General features: G+C 47.1%; 1 protein-coding gene across 3 annotated transcripts in view; it reads right to left on the bottom strand.

Annotated features, from left to right (window-relative positions):
- The window catches only part of ASS1 (argininosuccinate synthase 1), a 108,845-nt gene extending 89,673 nt beyond the window's left edge, over positions 1–19,172 (bottom strand). Inside the window, exon 1 of one of the 3 annotated variants that reach the window (XM_088453476.1) lies at positions 19,154–19,172. The gene's annotated coding sequence lies outside the window, so the exon portion shown is untranslated. Of the gene's footprint in view, positions 1–434; positions 529–11,047; positions 11,113–19,153 lie in introns of those variants that run through there. The other 2 variants (XM_088453474.1, XM_088453475.1) reach the window with 2 other exon arrangements.
- Between the last annotated feature and the right edge of the window lie 706 nt (positions 19,173–19,878).

Genomic DNA, 19,878 nt, shown 5'->3' with positions numbered 1-19,878 from the left:
AGGTTTGATACATCTCCCCCATAATGCTGTAAGAATTATGGGCCTGATTCAGACCCGCTCGCAAGCGCACAGCTGATGGTGGGCCAGTGCGCATGTGTGGTACCCCAGAACCTGGGTGCACCACATGTTGAAGATACGCATATATATATATATGTAAAATGTTGTTTTTAAACAAATGTCAATGTATTAAAATGTGGCCAATGTTGTATCTACAGTATCTTTATAGTGTACTTATGGTGCTCCACCCCTGTGTTATTGCCCTATTGGACTACCCCTCCAATGGGGGAAATATGGACTCTTCCAGTCAGCAGGAGGTCACATGATGCAGAACCTGCTAGAACCAGCTGCAGGTGACTGAGGGGGACAGTTAGGTCGGTTACAGAGCAGTCCTGAGGGAGCTTAGGGAGAGGGCAGACCTGCGCTGTGGAGGTTACCTCAGCGTGTGTGTGTCCCGGCTGTCGGTGAGGGCAGCAGCACAGTGCAGTGACTTCAGAGCTGAAGGCGGACTCAGGTGGAGCTGAGAACCAAAGCCACACCCCCCTCTGTGACTTGTTCCAGTTAGGAAGGCAGACCTGGAGGTGCAGCTGTCACAGAGGAGAGGCAGCCCCAAGCTCCCCCTCTCAGCATCTGACAGCCCATCAAGGAGGGGAGAACGGCATCTGCGTGAGGTGGGCAGACTGGTTGCTGCTAGAAGAGTCCTCTGACAAAGGTAATGCTACACCCCTGTCAGCTGCAGTATGGTACATTCCGGCTGAAGACTGAGAACGGCCCCTGCGCGGTGCGGGGAAGTGGTGAGCACACTGATTGGTGTCTGCCAGAGCAAAGGTAATCGTGAAACTGAAAGTGTACACACACCCCCAGCCTATATACCTGATAGCTCCGGAGCTGACAGGAGACACTGAGCAGCTACATAGATAGGAGTGAAAGTTGCAGCAGCCCCTCTGTAGTGAAGGACATATTGAGAGGTGATTCTGACTACAGTGTAGCCAGTGAGTCCGTGGAGTTAAATACACCCTTACAGTGCAGGACATATGGATTAATCAAAACATCATTCACAGCCAAAGTATTCAACCTCCATAGATTACTCAGTGGCAGGAAGCCTTAGCAGATGTAAATGTAAGAGATAGATGAAGGAGCTGTGTAAAGTGAGACTTGTTATCATTAAGCCAACTTATTATTTAGCCAGTCCTACTCATCATACGGAGAGAGATATTAGAGTAACTGTACATGGCTATTTGCTGGATCAGTAGTGTCCGGATTTACAGGCAGTAGCTCCGATAAGCATACAATAGTTTTGTGCAGACAAATTTAAACCAGAACTAAATGCCATTAACAACTAACAATCTAGTCAGAGGAAATCGACAGAGAAAGGATTGTGCACCACCGTGGTTATAACCTAGGTTAGGACTGTGAGACTTCAAATACTGTAATAGTGATTCATTATACTGCAGTATAAAACTAGCTAGAAGGGTTTATTGTCAAAGTAGTATTATAAATTGGTAAAATTAATTAATTGAGTTCCTTGTAAACATAGGGATATAAATATATTGTTGAATTTTAAAGTTACACATGTAAGGGTATAGAAATATGTGTTTCAATATATAATCTTATTTTCGGAGAATGTGGCCTAGCAAAGTCGATTATGGAAACGTTCCTGCTAAATAAAGTTTATGGTTTTTGTCAAAATTGTATTCTAAATTCCTGACCAAGTTGTGTGAAGTTTAAGTGTTATTTTAGGAGCTTGCCTCTCTGAAAACGTAATTGGAGAGAACCTTTGTACATCCACCACCTGAGGATAACGAACTGGGTAAGCCACCAGGTATAGTGGGTTCGGGTTGTTACACATGCGCATCGTGCGCAAGCCCCGTAGCGAGTGAGAAATCACTCGCTCCGGGGCTCGCAACAAAACGGGCCGGCTGTCAATGTTGATCGACAGCTTGCCCCGTTTTGTAGGCGGGGAGGGGGGGTGGCTGAACAAACGGAGGCGTTCCCGAAGGAACGCCTGCCGTTTGTGGGCAGACCTACTGACATCACGAGTGATGTCAGTAGTGGATTTCCTGCTCTATTAGAGCAGGAAGTCCACTCGGGCTTGCGAGGCCTGAGACCCTACCACTGGGTCTCCTCGTAAGCTCGATGGTTACGTTAATCGTGACCATCTCCTGCCCGCTCGCACTAGCTGTGGGTGGGCACCCACAGCTTTGCGAGCGGACAGGAAAAAAGGAAAAAAAAAATCCTCCATGCCCTAATTCAGAGCATGCGCTCGCAAATAGCGAGCGCCTCTGAATCAGGCCCTAAGTCTTCCCTATGCCGCTTGCTGATCCTTTAATGAGTGCTTTGTGGCTCACGGTACCTTAGAATACAAGTAACGTATTAGTTACAGTGCTGACACTACCATTTGTAACTGTGTGTTCTCTCTGAGCCGTTCATTCATATGGGCGTATGCTCCTTGTATGAAGTGTTTCTGAAATAAAGGACTTTCCCACACAGGGAAGAGGAAGTGTGACTAATATTTTCCTATTTAGGTGCACGGCTGGAGCTAATGGTTCAGAGTTATTTGATATCCTGCCTGGATGGGGTGACTGCGGATGGCATCTCACCACAAACCTATGGTGAATTCCGACTTCTCTAATACAGAATATACCTGATCCTGCCCTGTAGCACAACACCACACCCTGAGACAGTGCCATTTCTGCCCTCATATGGACACAGGGATTATATTGAAACTGTCTGATCAATTGTGTATTTTTGTGCAAATGTTCCCCCTATTGCCCCTCATGTGGACACAGGGACTATTATATTGTACCCACTCCCCGTTGTTTAGCAAGGTCTATTTGGGGGGGCCACACGTGTGAGTTATAATCACTACTATGCTGATAACATGGTCACATTGAGCTTTTTTCTGTTTTTAATTAATATTTATTCATATGTGGTAACAAATTAACAATTATATGTATTCTCAACATAAGAGCTACGGGACTTTCTAGAGTACCTTATACTTCTCTCATGGTATATTGAGCTACATAAACTATAATATAGAGCATTGCCCGCTTAATAATACGTGATCATGAATTGATACTTTAGGGTATAAATTTACTAAAGTGACAGTTTTTAGAAGTGTAGATGTTGCCCATAGCAACCAATCAGATCTAGCTATTATCGTCTAGAACAGGGATGGAGAACCTCAGGCCCGGGGGCCATATAAGGCCCTCGGCATCATTTGGTCTGGCCCTCTGAGCTTTTTTCTGCTAGCCTCATCTGGCTAGCAGGGTGCCTAGAATGTCACCCTGCAGCCAGAATCTATGCAGCAGTACCGCCTGGAGCATCCTGAAGACGCTTCAGACTGTTACACCGCTGCCCTTACAGCTCCCCAGAGCATCCTCAAGCATTGTGGCCTCACCCCTGTATGATGTCACGAGGAGGGGGCGTGGCCTGCACTGGGTCCGCGAATAATGTTATATATATCAAAATGGCCCTCGGCAGAAAAAAGGTTCCCCACCCCTGGTCTAGAAGGTGCTAGTTAAATGTTAAGTAGATTCTGATTGGTTGCTATGGGCAACAACTCCACTTCTAAAAACTCTCACTTTAGTAAATTTACCCCCAGGAATCATGTTATATGCTGTATCTGTATCTGTGAGATCCCCAGAGAATGTAATGTGATTATTACTGTGGTGCCGGAATTTAATAGGAGTGTTTTACTCTTTTCCTTTTTCCTAGAATCTACTTTATTTCGCCTACTAACACAATACCTGCTGTATCCTGTCAGGGGTTGATGTCTTAGGGCCTGATTCAACATTATAATGGTATACCGATGTTTACGGATTTGAGCGATATCAGTAAGCCGCCAATGCGTCTAAGTCACACAGCACATGCTTCAAGGTACATTACCGTAGTCGTACACAGCGACTTTTTACTCACAGTGTGATTGACAGTCAGGAAGTCTTTGGGGGAGTCTGCAAAGGATGCAGGAGTGTCACGGCCATCTCAGGGGCGTGTCACACTCGGCGTCTGCGTTCACGTACATAAGAACTATGGTTCCGCCGTCTCTGTTCCCACAGCCATCCTGCGGGACCATAGGCTCACTCAGGACTGCGATAAACGACCGATGAGGCGGCGGCTTTGTAGGCAGATGCTTTACTTTGCAAAACCACCGGTGAGCGACTCAATGCATCTTCCGGAGTCAGGGACATTTGCATATCTTTGCATAGCATCTGCGTAGACAGATACGGAATAGGCGGCGGCGGCATTAGCATACAACCCTGCATCAGGCCCTTATTACACTACACCACGTGATTAGCGCCTGCTATTTTTTGTTATTGATTGACTTCACTCTTGGGTGCACCCCCACAGATAGATATATATACAGTATATATATTGTGGTGAGAGGGATTGTCTCTCACCTGAATTACCCACATTCTGGTGGGAGGCTGGAGTGAACCTGCTCGTTCTGCAGTAGCAGTGGAGGTGTGGAATTCCAGGGTTTCACATTTACACAGACCCAACTGGAATAATCACTGGAGCACAGGAAGGGTTTAAAACTCCCACACACCTGATGCTCCTTGATGTCCCTGATGCAGGACAAATTGGCCAGGCGATAGGCCAGGGGTGGTGGTTAGCATTAGGGTGCCAGGACCTGGAAGGTCCACAGACATAACAGAAAATAAGCAAACAACATAAAAAGTAAATGTCTCAGCACTCTTATGTGCCTGTGTGTGTGCAGGCCTGACCTCACGTATGCTAAGGTGCAGTGTCTGCTACACCAAGTACCTGCTTGTCTGGAGTCCTCATTTCTATACCCCGTGTTACAATGGAATGGGATTGAAATGCTGGTTCAAATCCCAACAGTGGCTGCCCGACAGGATGAAAATCCCGACAGAGGCAGGTAAGTATGCTAACCTCCCCTCCCCCCCCTAACCCTCCCTTAGTGGTGCCTAACCCTAACCTCCCCCCAGTGCCTAACCCTAACCTCCCCCAGTGGTGCCTAACCCTAACCCCCCCTTACCATTCCCTAAACCTAACCCTCCCACGGGGGTTCCGAACCCTAACCCTAAATTCCTAGCCGACATTCTGCTGTTGTAATTGTGGTCACATGACTACATCCCGTTACTATATATATATATATATATATATATACATATATATATATATATATATCAAATATATTCTTTTTTCTTACTTCATACACCAATACTGGTGGCCTGCACTCAGAGTATGACCCCTTTGTTTGCCTGTATGTTTTCAGTAAAGTATTGAACAATGGTTTATTGCATAGAAAACATTAGTTATGCTGGGCACACACTGGCAGATAAAATGTGTGTCAGATCGAAAGACCTTTTATCTGGCAGCCTGACACCCAGCAGATTTCATGGCCGTACACTCGTCACAGTGTATTGGCCACACAATAATGGGGGGAAATGCATCAAAGCTTGGAGAGATATAAACTGGAGAGAGATAAAGTACCAACCAATCAGCTCCCAACTGTCATTTCAAAGGCTGTGTTTGAAAAATGGCAGTTATGAGCTGGCTCAGTGATTGGTTGGCATCTCTCTCCACTTTATCTCTTTCAAAACCTTGATAAATCTCCCCCAATATCTGTCTTTCTCACCTGGGGAGGAGATTTTTCCCCGTTACTCCCCTGTGAAGGAGTAGGGGAAATGACCGTCGGTCGGCCGCGGCTGCGCATCCACTGCCCGACGTGGCTGACTTGTAACCTCAAAATATCGCATTGGCCTGACATGCTGGACGATCGGGCATGCCGGACCGATCTATATTTTCGGACAGGTCGCACACACATACACAGTACAATTTTCTGGGAGATCCGCCAATATTAATAGAAATGAAAGTTACATTAGAATCTAATTTGTTTACCATGGGCAACACCTGCACTTGTCCTCTTTAGAGATTTGCTAAACCCCCCCCATTATGTCACTCACCCAGTGCTTGTAGGCACCCCTTATTCTTGGTGCTCTATGCTACCACCTAGTGGTCACCCCACTCCTAATGCCTAGAAATGTACATCTCCATTAATGCCACTTGAAGGTACAAAATATATCCCATTAACAGTATAGGACCAGGGCTGGAGCAAATATGAAGTACTTTTTGGGGAATGGATATAACCATTTGCCCATTTAAAGGAGTCAGTTAGGAGCCCCCAAGCATAAGTGTAAGTTGCAAGTGAAAGGGCCTGCACCCCATGCCGATCTCCCAGCAATCAGACTCCTGTGTCATAGCCTGGAGGAATATTTATAATGCCGGGGCGGACAGAACGGGGGAGCAGTGATGTGTAACCGCCAGTGGAAAGTACACAGGATGCACATGTCACCTCCAATTAGAGATGGGACGCTGCACTGGATTTCTGAGCCCAGGGGCCCGCGGGTCCTCCTGTGAAAAGCAGATCTGTATGATGTGGGACCTGTAACCATAAGAAGCCAGGAATGCAGCATGACAAGGAAGTGTACATAATATATCAGGGCATGGCCACCTGTCAGGGAACATCAATCTGAGGGACTCATATACTAGTATGAACGTTGTTGTGTCTGCATTGAATCCTACGCATTTACTATTGATTGAGGCTGTTTAAAGGGAATCTGCACTGTCCACTTTACCGTTCTGGACTGTAAGGGGGGGATTCAATTGTTTATTTCATGCCCGATGTCCTGTCTAAAGCAACGGGAGATCGGGGTGAGATATTCAATTGTTTTGTGCACCCATGGATTTTCGTGCATGTCGTGCCTTAATAGACTGGGTTTAGCCGCATAAATTGGCTAAACCCATCTAAAGTCCTGGTTAGTGCGTCCAAATAGCAGTTTCAGCGCCCAAAACCAGGACTGTTTGCCGATTGCTGCACGCCACCTCAGGAGGCAGCGAGCAGAAGTCGTGCTGTCGTGCCTGACGGCAGGAACAGCGGAAAAGCTGCCGTCGGGCGCAATACAAACAATTGACTTCCCCCCTATGTATCCTCCAGTACCTTTTTCGAAATACATTGCTGCATCTTCCTTCAGTGCTTTTTGCCCATGTCTTTATATCATCTTTGTATATTCTCCCTGTGCTTGCGTGGGTTTCCTCCGGGTGCTCCGGTTTCCTCCCAAACTCCAAAAATATACTGGTAGGTTAATTGGCTCCCAACAAAAATTAGCCCTAGTGTGTGTGTACGTGTGATAGGGAACATAGGGGAAGGGACTGATGTGTATGGCCAAAGATTGTCTGTAAAGTGCTACAGGATATGTGCGCTATATAACTGGTAATAAATATATAATAACAATAATAATCACAGTACTACCTCCTTCGTTCTGTGTTCTGGAAACAGTGCTCAGTATCTGCTCTTATTCTCTATGCAATGACGTTGCTGGCTAAATTTGGAGACTGTATTATTAATCTATCAAAAATGGGCCTATTTATCAACCATCTCTGCCCCATTAATTATACGGAAATTATTGTTTCAGCACAATTATCCCTAAATTAAGTAAAACTCCTATTTATCAAGCCTATAATGCAGGAGATATCAAAGAACACCAATGTCTGCTGTATTAATAGCAGAATCAGAGCACACTGCTGCCCCCAAATTATATGTGGGGGGCATTGTGTTATTTATCAAACTCAGAAGAGCTTGACTGACAGCTAATGCTATCTTTAGAATGTTAGCTCAGAGGTTCCAAAACTCTGTCTTCAAGGTACCCTAACAGTCCAGGTTTTAAGTATATCTATGGGTGAGCACAGATGGTTAAATAAAATTGTCACCTGTGCCCAAACATGGTTATCCTTAAAACCTGGACCGTTAGGGTGCTTTGAGGACCGGGTTTGGGAACCTCTGTGCTAGCTCGCTCTTTCCTGTTTATAGTGGTTCTGGAGTAAGGAGAGGATCCATGTAGATCTTTCCAGCTATCACAGTGTGCCACCATGGGCCATATCAATATGGGGCGAAAAGTCCGTAATTTTCTCCAGTTTCAAATATCCCCATATTCAATTTCAAAGACTTTTTGCCGATGCGAACAGTCTTTGTAAAAAACGGGTATAAGTTTTCTCCATGTAATACATGGTGAAAAAAAGTGCAGAATTGGGGTTTTGAGGTGAAGATCAGGGTTGCCTACCTTTAATATTCTCTTCCTGGGAGAAGCCCGGGTAAGAGAAGCAGCAGGGGGCCGACGGGGGCGGGGCTTGACGATTCGCATCATTAAGCCCCGCCCCCTCACGGTAAAATTGCCGCGATTGGGCACAATTTACATAGGGGGCGGGGCCAAATGCTGTGATTCATGCAGAATCACAGCTTAAGCCCCGCCCCCTTCACGGAGACCCGCGATTGCCGCGGGTATTCTCCTAATTCTGCCCACTTCACTAGGAAGTGGGCAGAATGCGGGAGAAATGCCTACCCTTCCGGGGGTGCGGGGGGTTACTCGAAAAATCGGGAGCCTCCCGCGAAAACCGGGAGGGTAGGCATGTATGGAAGATTAAAAAACAAAACGGCCTGCAGCCTTTTTAATGTTCCCTAAAAGCAATCTGTGTAAAAAAAAAAATGTATAAAAAATCCTCAGGACACCCCAGAAAATGCACTTTAATTTTGGGGGCGGAAAAAGAACATTATTGGGGAGCAAAGTTTTAAACTAGCAAAATTGATTCAGGGGAGGGTTCCGAGTATGCGGCAGGTGTTTTCTAGAATGCGACAGGTGCATTTTTGAGGAATTTTACAAAATGACTTTAGGGACTTAAAAATATGCTTGTACCCATTTTCATGTACCCCAAATTTGATGGGACTAGTTATTTTACCCCCACCAAAAAAATGCTATTCTTCATCACTTCTTCACAGGCGCATTTATGCACCTGCCGCGGCTACTTAAAAACCCGATTTACCTAAAGCAGGCCAGATCGGGGGTACCCATAGTGATCCCACATGTCAGGACATCTTTTGGGGGGTGACAGCATGATTTCCCCAAAAACTAACAGGACTTTTCGATACTTACCTTTCCGCCGGGTCCCAGTTTCGCTGGATCCTAATTGAATGTGGGGATAAGCGGGCATGCGCCCGATACTTTATGCCTGCAAAAAACGTTGATGATGGCGAAAAGTCCGACCTCGGACTTTTCGCCTCAAATTGAATATGGCCCCATGCCGGGACAGAACCCAGCAGCGTAAGCTTCTGTCCCCATCATTAGGGGCGACAGTCAATCTTATCGGAGCAGCTGAACCAGCTTTGGAGCAATAACAGATTATTCAGAAAATGATTTTCTTCTCGTGGAATAGCGGTGAGAGGGATTGTTAATTAACGCCCGCTTTTCTGAAAAATTTATATGTGTAGGCCCCAGAATCTAGGATTATTATTATAATGATCTGTATAAATGAAGATCTATTGAAAGATTTTAAAATACAACATTCATTAGTCCAGTTATTAAGCCATAAAAGGGATGTTTGCAGCACTGGCCATCTGAGTAAGCCTTAGCTTATTCAGAATGGTCCCCTCCTGCCCACTTGCGGGGTCTTCGTCATATGCAGGACGGGTCCGGCACATGCCCAGTCCTCCCGCCATCGGAGATTTACACATACCATCTGGTTTCCACATATATATATATATATATCTGTGAATAAGGCTCTGTGGCTCCAATTCCTGTGGAACTATAAATCTCAGCATATGCTGCCAATATACGTCTGGTAATTTCACGTCAATTGAAGAACCACAGATTGCCCTAGCCTGGAACATCTTACCACCGGCCTTGCCATGGGCAAATCTATTTATCTAATCTCTCAGTCTGGCATTAACAGAACAAAAGAGTTTAAAATAAGCTATATTTGTAGACCGGTGGTTCTCAAATTCGGTCCTCAGGACCCCACACAGGTCATGTTTTCCAGGTCACCCAGCAGGTGTAGAGGTGTACTCATTACTCACTAACACATTTTAAAAGAACCAGAGGTGGAACTAATTATTTCACTTGTGATTCTGTGAGGAGACCTGGAAAACATGCACTGTTTGGGGTCCTGAGGACAGAGTTTGAGAACCTGTGTTGTAGACTAAAGCGTTGTGTAATGCCCTAGGGGGGTATATTTACTAAAGGTCGATTCTATTCGGTTTAAAATCGATCAAAATCGATGTTGTGTTCCTGGGGCTAAATCATACATTTACTGACAGACAATTATTGATTTTATTTTTTTTTGAAGTATTAGTAAATGTGTGATTTAGCCCCAGAAACACAGCATCGATGTTAATCGATGTTAATCAATTTTAAATCGATTCAAATCGATTGAAAACGACCTTTAGTAAATATACTCCCTAGACCTGGAGTGTAAATACAGTTAATAAAGTGTTTAAATACATTACCTCATTTATTTTTAAGAAAAATTGGAACGCAAAGCCCCAAAATATAAATAAAGTCTGAAAACACATTTCCTTTGTTGTAATCACTAAATATTTTTAAATATTATCACAGTGGAAAAAAAAACTGCATTATAAAACGCTTGGTACTATTCTTTATTCCATTTCTAAATGCTAGATTTAGCTGCCGGTTGTTTCTCGGATGTATAGAGCGATGCAATAACCGCCCTCAATCTTTTCATATAGTCCAACATAAATACCTATGACATAGCATAGGGGGCCCTGACAGTAAGAACAACATGAATGGCATCTACGCTAAACTTGCAACTTAATCCATACAGAAGTACAGTACCGCCGACACTACTGCCTGGCAAACCGTGTCTCTCCAGCTATTGTGGAACTACAACTCCCAGCTGGCTGAGCTTTGTATCAAACATAAAAAAAAGACCACAGGTTGCCCAAACTTGCTGTGATGCCATATCCTGCCACCAAATCATTTGGCCAGCTTGGGTTTTTGCCTTGGCGCGTCTTATAATTACAGAGCCAGGCAGAGACACTGCTGATGTAACATGGACAGGAGGAGAGGGAATCAGTCACAGGGGGGAGAGTGACTGGGGACAGACATGGCAGGAGAGGAGAAGACCAGGAATATAGCGTGCAGCAGGAGAGCAGGATCAGCATGCAAGCAGTGCTATAGACTGTCACTATAGAGCAGTAGTGTCAGGGAGGGGGAAGGGATATAGTAGTACTCACGGTGCTGGCTGATCTCTGTGTCGCCTCTGACTTCCCCTGATCCTTTACATAGCAGCCACTGGCAGGGGAGGGCAGGAGGGAGGTGTGGTAACAGCGTCATCCTCAGTACCTGCCTGCCTGACTCCCTGAGCTGTTATTACAACACAGCCAGCACAGTGCAATACAGGGAACACTGGCTCTGATTCAGAGCCGGACGCTATTTGCGCTCGCTCGTTCAGAAAAAGGGGGTGGCTATTTAAATTAACCGTTCGCTCTTTGCGGTCTGTTGACGCCTCCATGTCTGAACGAGCGAACAAAACATGCGGTCGTTATTTTGAAAAATACGCCCCCTGGCCGCTCGCATCCTACGTCTTGTCCGCTATTAGATTAATCGAGTACATCGAACAGCGTATGAACTGCTCGCTATTCTTGTGGTTGGTTTTTCCTACCGCAATCATGCGAGCAGTTCTGGCTAAAAGACACCCAACTGACGTGGCCGATGACGCTGCTTTGTTAATTATGCACACCCTTAAAACGCTCGTTTTGACCTTTAGGCACGCCTGCGTTCGGATCTCCACTCCCCGTTTTCAAGCACCTTCCCCTGTTACCACCCACAAACGCCTCATTCTGTCACTCAAATTAGCAGGCATTCGCTATTTAGCGAGCACACGATTTTCGGCCGCACTGACTGGTTCGCGCATGCGTGTTACAACCCGTACGCATGCGCAGATGTGCGACCATCGCTCGGAACGAACGAGCGGCCGCTTACGAGTGGTTCTGAATGAAGCCCACAGTGCAAGGTGGAGGTCTCACCTGGGGACCTCCTATAGGTGTACAACCATTAGAGATTTCATGGAAAAGCAGCCACAATATACAGCTACATAGTACATACTGATTCTATATCTGATTTAAAAAAAATATATATTATTTAAAACATTTCTTTTAACGCTGTTACTGCTGTTATCCTGTTGACGCCATCCAGAGACCTACCAATGCATACTTGTTATCCTTGTAAAAGCATCGGGAAGGCTTTGCCGGCTGTAAGCCCTTAGGCGCATAGAGGCCCATTTATTAGTAAATATTTGCGCCGTGTTTTCGGGGGCTAACCGCAAATATTTAGTATCATATTTAGTATCATCCCCATGTATGAAGGTGGGACCACAGCAGGTATCTCTGAAACCTTCTGCGATCCCTCCATTCCCGCAGGCAGCCGCATCCCCCGTAGGTTTCTATGGGGGGATAGGATGCTGCCAGATTTACCAACTTCCGGAATGCGGAAGATGTCGTCGGCCCATTGTATCCAATAGGTTACACATCGTAAAACTTACCGGGAGGGGGTTCCATAGGAACTCTGCCTCAGCAATGGCGGCCGCGCATGTGCAGTAGCCCCGATCGCACTCCGGGCACATCGCAGGGTTGGACTTCTTTGGAAGCCCCTGTCCCTACGGGTGCCCAATGATGCATTCCCGAGTTATGGTGGCATCTGGCAATGGGATCATAGGTGGTAATACAATTCCCAGATCACATTGCCAATGTGATCATTAATAAATGGCGCCCATAGGACGATAGAATGATGAACCGTATCGCCTCCAATAGGGCCCTCACTTTTATAAGAAGACTTTGTTTAAATGGGTTAATGTCCTATGACATAGGACATAGTAGGGGGGGGCTGACAGTAAGAACAACATGAAGGTATAAGAGTAGCTTGAACACCCGTTGTGTATTGGGGATGTAGTTGACATCCCGGTCCTGTCCCTCGTGAAGCTACTCATTCAAAACCAACAGGTCGCTCATACTTTGGGGCCTATTTAAGACCCACCGTGATAAGTTCCATCAGTTATCATCGCTATTTGCAGCAATAACAGATGTCTTTTCAGGGCAATTTTCGGCGCTGGAGGAAAGTGCTTTCACTATCACTTTACTTCTGGCTTACCTACTGTGCATACTGTACATGGCCACTGGGCCGCACAGCATAGGCTGCAGGGGAGGGATACTAATCTCATAGCCTTATCTGATGAAGCTGTTGCCTACAAGCTACAGTGACAATTTGCAGCTGAAAATGGCATTGGCTATTAGGGGCCGGTATGCGTTCAGCATCCGGGCGGGCGGAATGCAGACACTTACAATACCGGCTCCAGAATACCGACGCCGGTCAGAATTCCCACGCCGACATCCTGCCCGCCAGGACGCTGAAGGTGAGTAACTGGGTTGGGGGGAGGGTTAGGTTTAGGGGTTACGGTTAGACACTTGGGGGAGGGTTAGGCACTAAGGGGAGAGAGTTAAGTGTACAATGTGGGGAGGGGGAGGTTAGGTTCAGGCACTAGGGGGGGAGGCTATGGTTAGGCACCAGGGAGGGAGGGAGGGTTAGGGTACGGAGAGGGGGAGGGATAGCATACCAACCAACAAGTGTCGGTATGTTAACCCTGTCCGAACCCGGCGGCGGATTCTAACCACCAGGATCCCGACTGTCGGTATTTCATACTAATTCCATTGCGGCCTAGTAAAGAAAACCTATCTTCTTATAATCACCCCCCTACACTTTATTTCCATATCATATAGCATTTAACACATTTAGCTGCATTGAAGAGTGGAAGATCTATATCTAAAATTGTCCTGTTTCCACGCATGACGTATTCTCCTACGAGACTGTTACATGCTCACAATTCTCTCAACCTTGAAAACAAAGATCTACATCTTTCTATCTATATGATATAAATAGGGGTAATTCTGAAAACTGCTGAACGAACAGTGGGCCTGATTCAGAACCGGACGCTCTGAACGAGCGCCCGCTCTGAATCAGGGCGTTTTCTTTTTAATGTTGCGGCCTCTTGGACGCTCGCATAGCTGTGGGTTTCCACCCACAGCTTATGCGAGCGTCCATGATGATGGTCGCGATGGTCAAGACCATCGCGACCACCGGGCTTGCGACGAGACCCTTGCGGTAGGGTCTCGTTGCCGCAAACCCAAGAGTGCTTTTGGCTCTATCAGAGCCAAAAGCACTCCCACTGACATCACTTGTGATGTCAGTGGGGCTGGCCCCAGACGGGAACGCCTCCGTCTGGGCAGACACGCCCCTGGCCCGCCCACCATGGGAACGCCTCCGTCTGGGCAGACACGCCCCTGACCCGCCCACCAAAGGGGGCGTGCTGTCACTCAACATCGACAGCACACCCCCTTTGTAGCGAGACCCGGAGCGACGGCTTCCCCGTCGCTATCCAGGTCTCGCGCATGCGCACGACAGAGCCGGCTCCATCGTGCGCATGCGCACTGGGCCACCATCGACCCGCTTGCAAGCGAATAGCGCTCGCGAGCGGGTCTGAATCAGGCCCAGTGCGCAGTGAAGAAAAGGTGGTTTTGCCCCTAGCAGCCAATCAAACGTTTGCTGTTATTTTCCAAACTGTACTAGAAAAATGGCAGCTAGAATGTGGCTGGTTTGGAAAGGGTAACATCTTCCTTTCTACACAAACATCTGTAATGCATAACCTGACCATACTGTCCCTTTAAACGTGACACTCATAAATTACACAGGTTCTTTGGCTGATTAAAACCAGATGAAATACAGGCTTGAAGAAGGCTTGTCGACATTCTGGCTGCCCCCTCGGGAGGGAGCAGCCAGGTCGGCATAGCAGGGGGCGGGGGCGGTTGGGATATTACCCGGCATTGGGGGCGGAGCGGGGGGCGTGGTCACACGATCATGTCATTTTGCCCCCCCAAGCATTGTGAAGCAGGGAAAGGGGGTCATGATGACTCGATTCAGCGCGAATCGCATCATCGGGCCCCTCACCACTGCGGGGGTTTGTGTGGGGTTGGCAGGGGGTCCGGAGGGGTCAGCGGCGCCACCCAATTTTTGGGAGGCTCCTGGCCGAATCGGGAGAGTAGGCAAGTATGGCTTGAAGTCAGCCAGCCACAGAACCTGTGAGTGTCCCAGTTTAAAGGGACAGCGTGGTAAGCCTAGTAATGCAGATCTTGTACATGTTCTGTGTACCTAAAGGTGCACATCCACTAGAAGATTAGGGAAAGACACTACGATTACGATCAGTCGTTCAGTGTAGGCACCATCCATCATTCCCGAACATGGTCAATCTCTTGTTATCGGCAGATTGACCGGCATGTTTGGGCGATAATTGATCTTGGAAACGACCAGCGGGATCGCGCATCGCTGGTCGTTTCCGACATTTTGATGCCTGATTAATGATGTCGTAATCGTGCAATCGCTCTGCTTAATCGGGTAGTGGATACCCGCATTAAGTTTTATTGATTTGAGAATATCCATACCTGCTAACATTACTTATTTTCAATGGACTGAGCCAAAAGTAGTATGGCAGTCCCAGAAGGGGTGGTGTTTGGGCAGATTGGGGGTCCCTCAAATGTATTTCTGTGCTCCTAAGTAACTCACTTATAATGAATGACGCAGCAAATTTCTGTAATTGGGTCATAGGTTTCCATGTGTGATAGATTCAATATAATATCCTAGACTTGCAGATTATGAGCTGGTTCTGTAAGTAGTAGCACCCTAACATCTATCCATCAGCCACTACGGTAAGTGCAGCCGATACAGAGGCCGGAGCTGACAGCTCACCAAGTTCAGGCCCCCGGCCTGCTCTCCTGAACGCGTACTCGTATTTAGGCTGAAGCATGCGCAGTTCATCCTCGGAAGAGCAGTGTGAGATATTTCTGCCTGATTCACATCTGCACTCAGTAGCAAACGCAGGATTTTTAGAGGGGGGTTTCCAAATGCTTGCTTTTAGAGCAAGTGTGGCAACACCATGAAGAGGGCATAATTAGCACTTAACCAGCTTTAATATGTGTCATACAAAGAATATTTTGTGCCATAATTCCAGCATATACAGTACAGGACCAGCAATCACAGTAAGCCATTAGATGCGGCAGTAGGGCCATCCTGCCTGAGCTGAATTAATTTATTTTATATGTGGGCACCATTCCAGAGCATTGCAGCAATTTCGGGAGTCTGGGGGAGCAGCAGAAGAACCTAGCACTGCCGTGGACATATATGTACATATTGGTCTTGTTATGCACTGGATAGTGTATTATTAGATGGTATTAATAATCAGCCCTATTTATGGTCTATAGCATTGCACCTCTAACAGTGCATGTTTTCCAGATCTCCTAGTTGGTGCACAGGTGTATTTATTACTGGCTGACTCATGTTAAAAGATCCACGGGTGGTGCTTATTATTTCATTCGCGATACTGTGAAGAACATGCAGCACTAGTTAAATTCTATTATATTACTATTGTGGTCATGGTGTGGGCTGGGGGAGGGGGGATTCCAGGCAACTGGCACCCCCCCTGCGTTTGCCTATGGCACTGCAAACATGCAGCGTTTGAATTGCGATTACACTCGCACAGATCATTAACTCGCAAAGTGAGTGACAGGTAGTCAGCGTTTGAGGGAGGAAACAGGGGGGTGGTTACAGAAACGCAGGTGTGTCTGAACGTTTAAACACTGTTTTCTGGGCGTCCATAAATCAGCCAATGGGTCCTTGCTAGCAGCAGGGGAGACCTCTGCATGTCTGAAAACCCGCTGTGTCTGCGGCAGATTAGACTTACTCAGAAGGCGAATGGCTGCTGGATCTGCGTTCAATGTTTCCAATTTTGTGCGTGAACGTCGGATGAGATGCTTTCAATGGGCGTCTCTGAGCACTGGACTGCAAGTAAGTTATTAGCATATTGGGATGTATTCAATTAGCGGCGATATTATCGCACCCACGATAATATCGACGATTTATTTTGGTGATATTATCGCATCGGCGATATTTTATCGCCGATTTTTCAAGTGAAAATGGGGAAAACTAATCTCCATTTTAAAAAAAGGGGGAAAATGTGCAAAATCCTTATTTTTTGGTAAAAATGTGGGGATTTCTTATAGAACCCTTTGGACAACCCCCCTAATGATACTTTAGCGGAAAAAAAATCGTAAGGTGCGTACTTTGGCGAAAAACTATTGCTCAAATTCTGGTCAAAATTTATTTTTTTTCTGTGAAAAATGCGTTTAATGTATTGGGTCTGGTATTTCAGAGGGCCATAAAGATGCCCCAAGTGTTGTAAACGTGGTACGTGGCAGGCGCAGGCGTTTTATTAGCGGTTCTAAAAAACCACCTGCGCCAGCCACATGCGATGTTTAAAACACTTGGCGCATCCTTGTGGCCCTCCGAAATACCAGACCCAATATGTTAAATGCATATTTCACGAAAAAAAACCAAACATTTTGACCGAAATTTCAGCTGTCGTTTTTCGCCAGAGTATGCAAATTACAATTTTTTTTCCGCTAAAGTATCATTAGGGGGCTGTCCAAAGGGTTCTGTAAAAAATCCCCACATTTTTACCCAAAAATAGGGATTTTACACATTATTTTCGTCTGACCTAGGCTGGAGAAAAGCTTTCTCCAGTTTTTAGGCGAAAAACGGCCGTTTTTCACTATCGTTGGCAAAATCGGCTGATCGCGGCAGATATATCGCCAGATCGGACTGCAGTTTCGCAAACGATGGCAAAAACGGCCAAATTTTCCATATATTTGAATACGGCCCATTGTCGCAATTGCGATCCATGAGATCGCAGCTGCGATGGCATTTGCGTGCAGATCTGAATAAAGGGTCTCATTCAGACCCACTCACCAGCGCTGTACGCTCGCAAGCGGGTCGATGTTGCCCAAGTGCGCATGCGCACTACGGAGGGAGCTTCGTCGTGCGCATGCGCGAGACCCGACGAGCGACGGGGAAGCTGTCGCTCGGTGTCTCTCACCAAAGGGGGCGTGCTGTCGATGGCGTCCAAGAGGCCGCTCCAATTTTAGGCCGGCCCTGATTCAGAGCGAGCGCTCTGGTCAGAGCGTCCGGCTCTGAATCAGGCCCTAAGTCCATTGTCCGTCTCTATTTAAAAATGTTGTTGTGTTCTGCCCTTGTCTATCAATATCTTGTATGCATAGTCTATATAGTTAGTAAACTGTGTACTTTATAATATAGAACTGGTGCATATAAAGACTCTAAAGAAACTAACTGTTTTTTATACATATATTATAGTATTGTACGTATTTAGGACCTAATTCAGCGTGCACTGCTAAGCGCAGATTCCCGGGAATGTCTACAGGCGCCAGACTCGTTCTGCGCATGTGCAGAACGGGTCTGCGAGCCCGCAAGTAAACTGGCACCAGACTGTCAGTGCTTGACAGTCTGCTGCCATTTGGGGGCTGGGACTGGGCGGTGTCAGCCTCCGTTACCCTAAACGGAGGCGTGTCGCGCTATTGGGGGGGAGGGAAGAGGCCAGGATCTCTGTCGGCTGACCTTTCTTCGCTGCTGCGACGGCCGGCTGCATGACTCCGTGGGTCACCTTAGCCGGCCGATGGTCCGCAGAGTATCCGATGCTGTGTTGGACAACGCAGCCCGGATACGTAATGCAGTAGGCGGCGTGATGCCCTCTGCTGCATTACCATATCTGCACAGACGGAAAGCTGCTTGCGAGCAACTTAGCTATTCTGTCTGAAGCTGAATCAGGCCCTTAATTCAGAGAATAATGTACATAATTCCGCCAAAAACTGAACATTTCCTTAAGACCCCCAAGCTGTGGTCTGGTGTCCTGGAAACCCGGTGGGACCCCCAAAGTAATGCAGGCACCTGTCCCTACCTTATGTTATCCGCTGTACTCTCCTTTCTTCAGTCATGGGCAAAATGTTGCCTGCAAGAGTGTACAGGCAATGGCGTATCTATAATGGGTGCAGGGTCTAGGGGGGCCCACACTGCACCCATATATAGTTCTACTTACCTCTCCACAGTCTCCCGGCCAGCGTAGCAGAGCAGTAAAAATCACAGGGAAAATGGCGGCGGCCACTTTCCCAGTGACTTGCACATGTGCAGTAGAGATGTCCCTGGTAATAAGGCGCAGGCGCCACTTTCCCGGAGACTTGGGCATGCGCAGTAGATTCTGGCACAGGCGTGTCTGACCGCTGAAACACTGTTTCATGGGCGTGCATAAATTAGCCATTGCAACTGCATTGGAATAGGAGTGAGATGAGCAGAGCTGTATTACGACCTCATGGGACCCTAGGCAAGATACCACCAAAACCCACCATCTTGTACATCAGCAAATTTTAATAAAAGGAAAAGATTGTGCTTACCTGCCATATTCAGGTACAGTTATGTGGCGGTGGACACAGTTGTGCCTTTCGTCATCCATGTCGCTTATGGTTTGCAGCCACCGAGACTTCTGAAGAAGAGGAAGAACGTTAGGGGTGAAGAATAGATTAATACAAATGGGGAGGTGGGAGAAGGTACAGGGCAAGAGTAAATGAGAGAGACATGCAGGGGATGTAGTGAGAGGGAGGAGTGACAGGCAGAAGCTGTGCATGAAGAGAGACATGCATGGGATGTAGTGAGGGGAGTGACAGGCAGGAGCTGTGCATGGAGAGAGAGACAGGCAGGGGATGAAGTGAGAGGGAGGAGTGATAGGCAGGAGCTGTGCATGGAGAGAAAGACATGCAGGGGATGTAGTGAGAGGGAGGGTGACAGGCAGGAGCTGTGCATGGAGAGACATGCAGGGGATGTAGTGAGAGGGAGGAGTGATAGGCAGGATCTGTGCATGGAGAGAGAGACATGCAGGGGATGTAGTGAGAGGGAGGAGTGACAGGTAGGAGCTGTGCATGGAGAGAGAGACATGCAGGGGATGTAGTGAGAGGCGGGAGTGACAGGTAGGAGCTGTGCATGGAGAGAGACACATGCAGGGGATGTAGTGAGAGGGGGGCAGTGACAGGCAGGAGCTGTGCATGGAGAGAGAGACATGCAGGGGATGTAGTGAGAGGGAGGGTGACAGGCAGGAGCTGTGCATGGAGAGACATGCAGGGGA

Source organism: Taudactylus pleione, unplaced genomic scaffold (genome assembly GCF_031769625.1).
Source record: "Taudactylus pleione unplaced genomic scaffold, aTauple2 ptg000579l, whole genome shotgun sequence".
NCBI classification, from domain to species: domain Eukaryota; kingdom Metazoa; phylum Chordata; class Amphibia; order Anura; family Myobatrachidae; genus Taudactylus; species Taudactylus pleione.
Note: the sequence above shows the minus strand (reverse complement) of the source record. Positions and strands in the feature narration are given on the sequence as shown.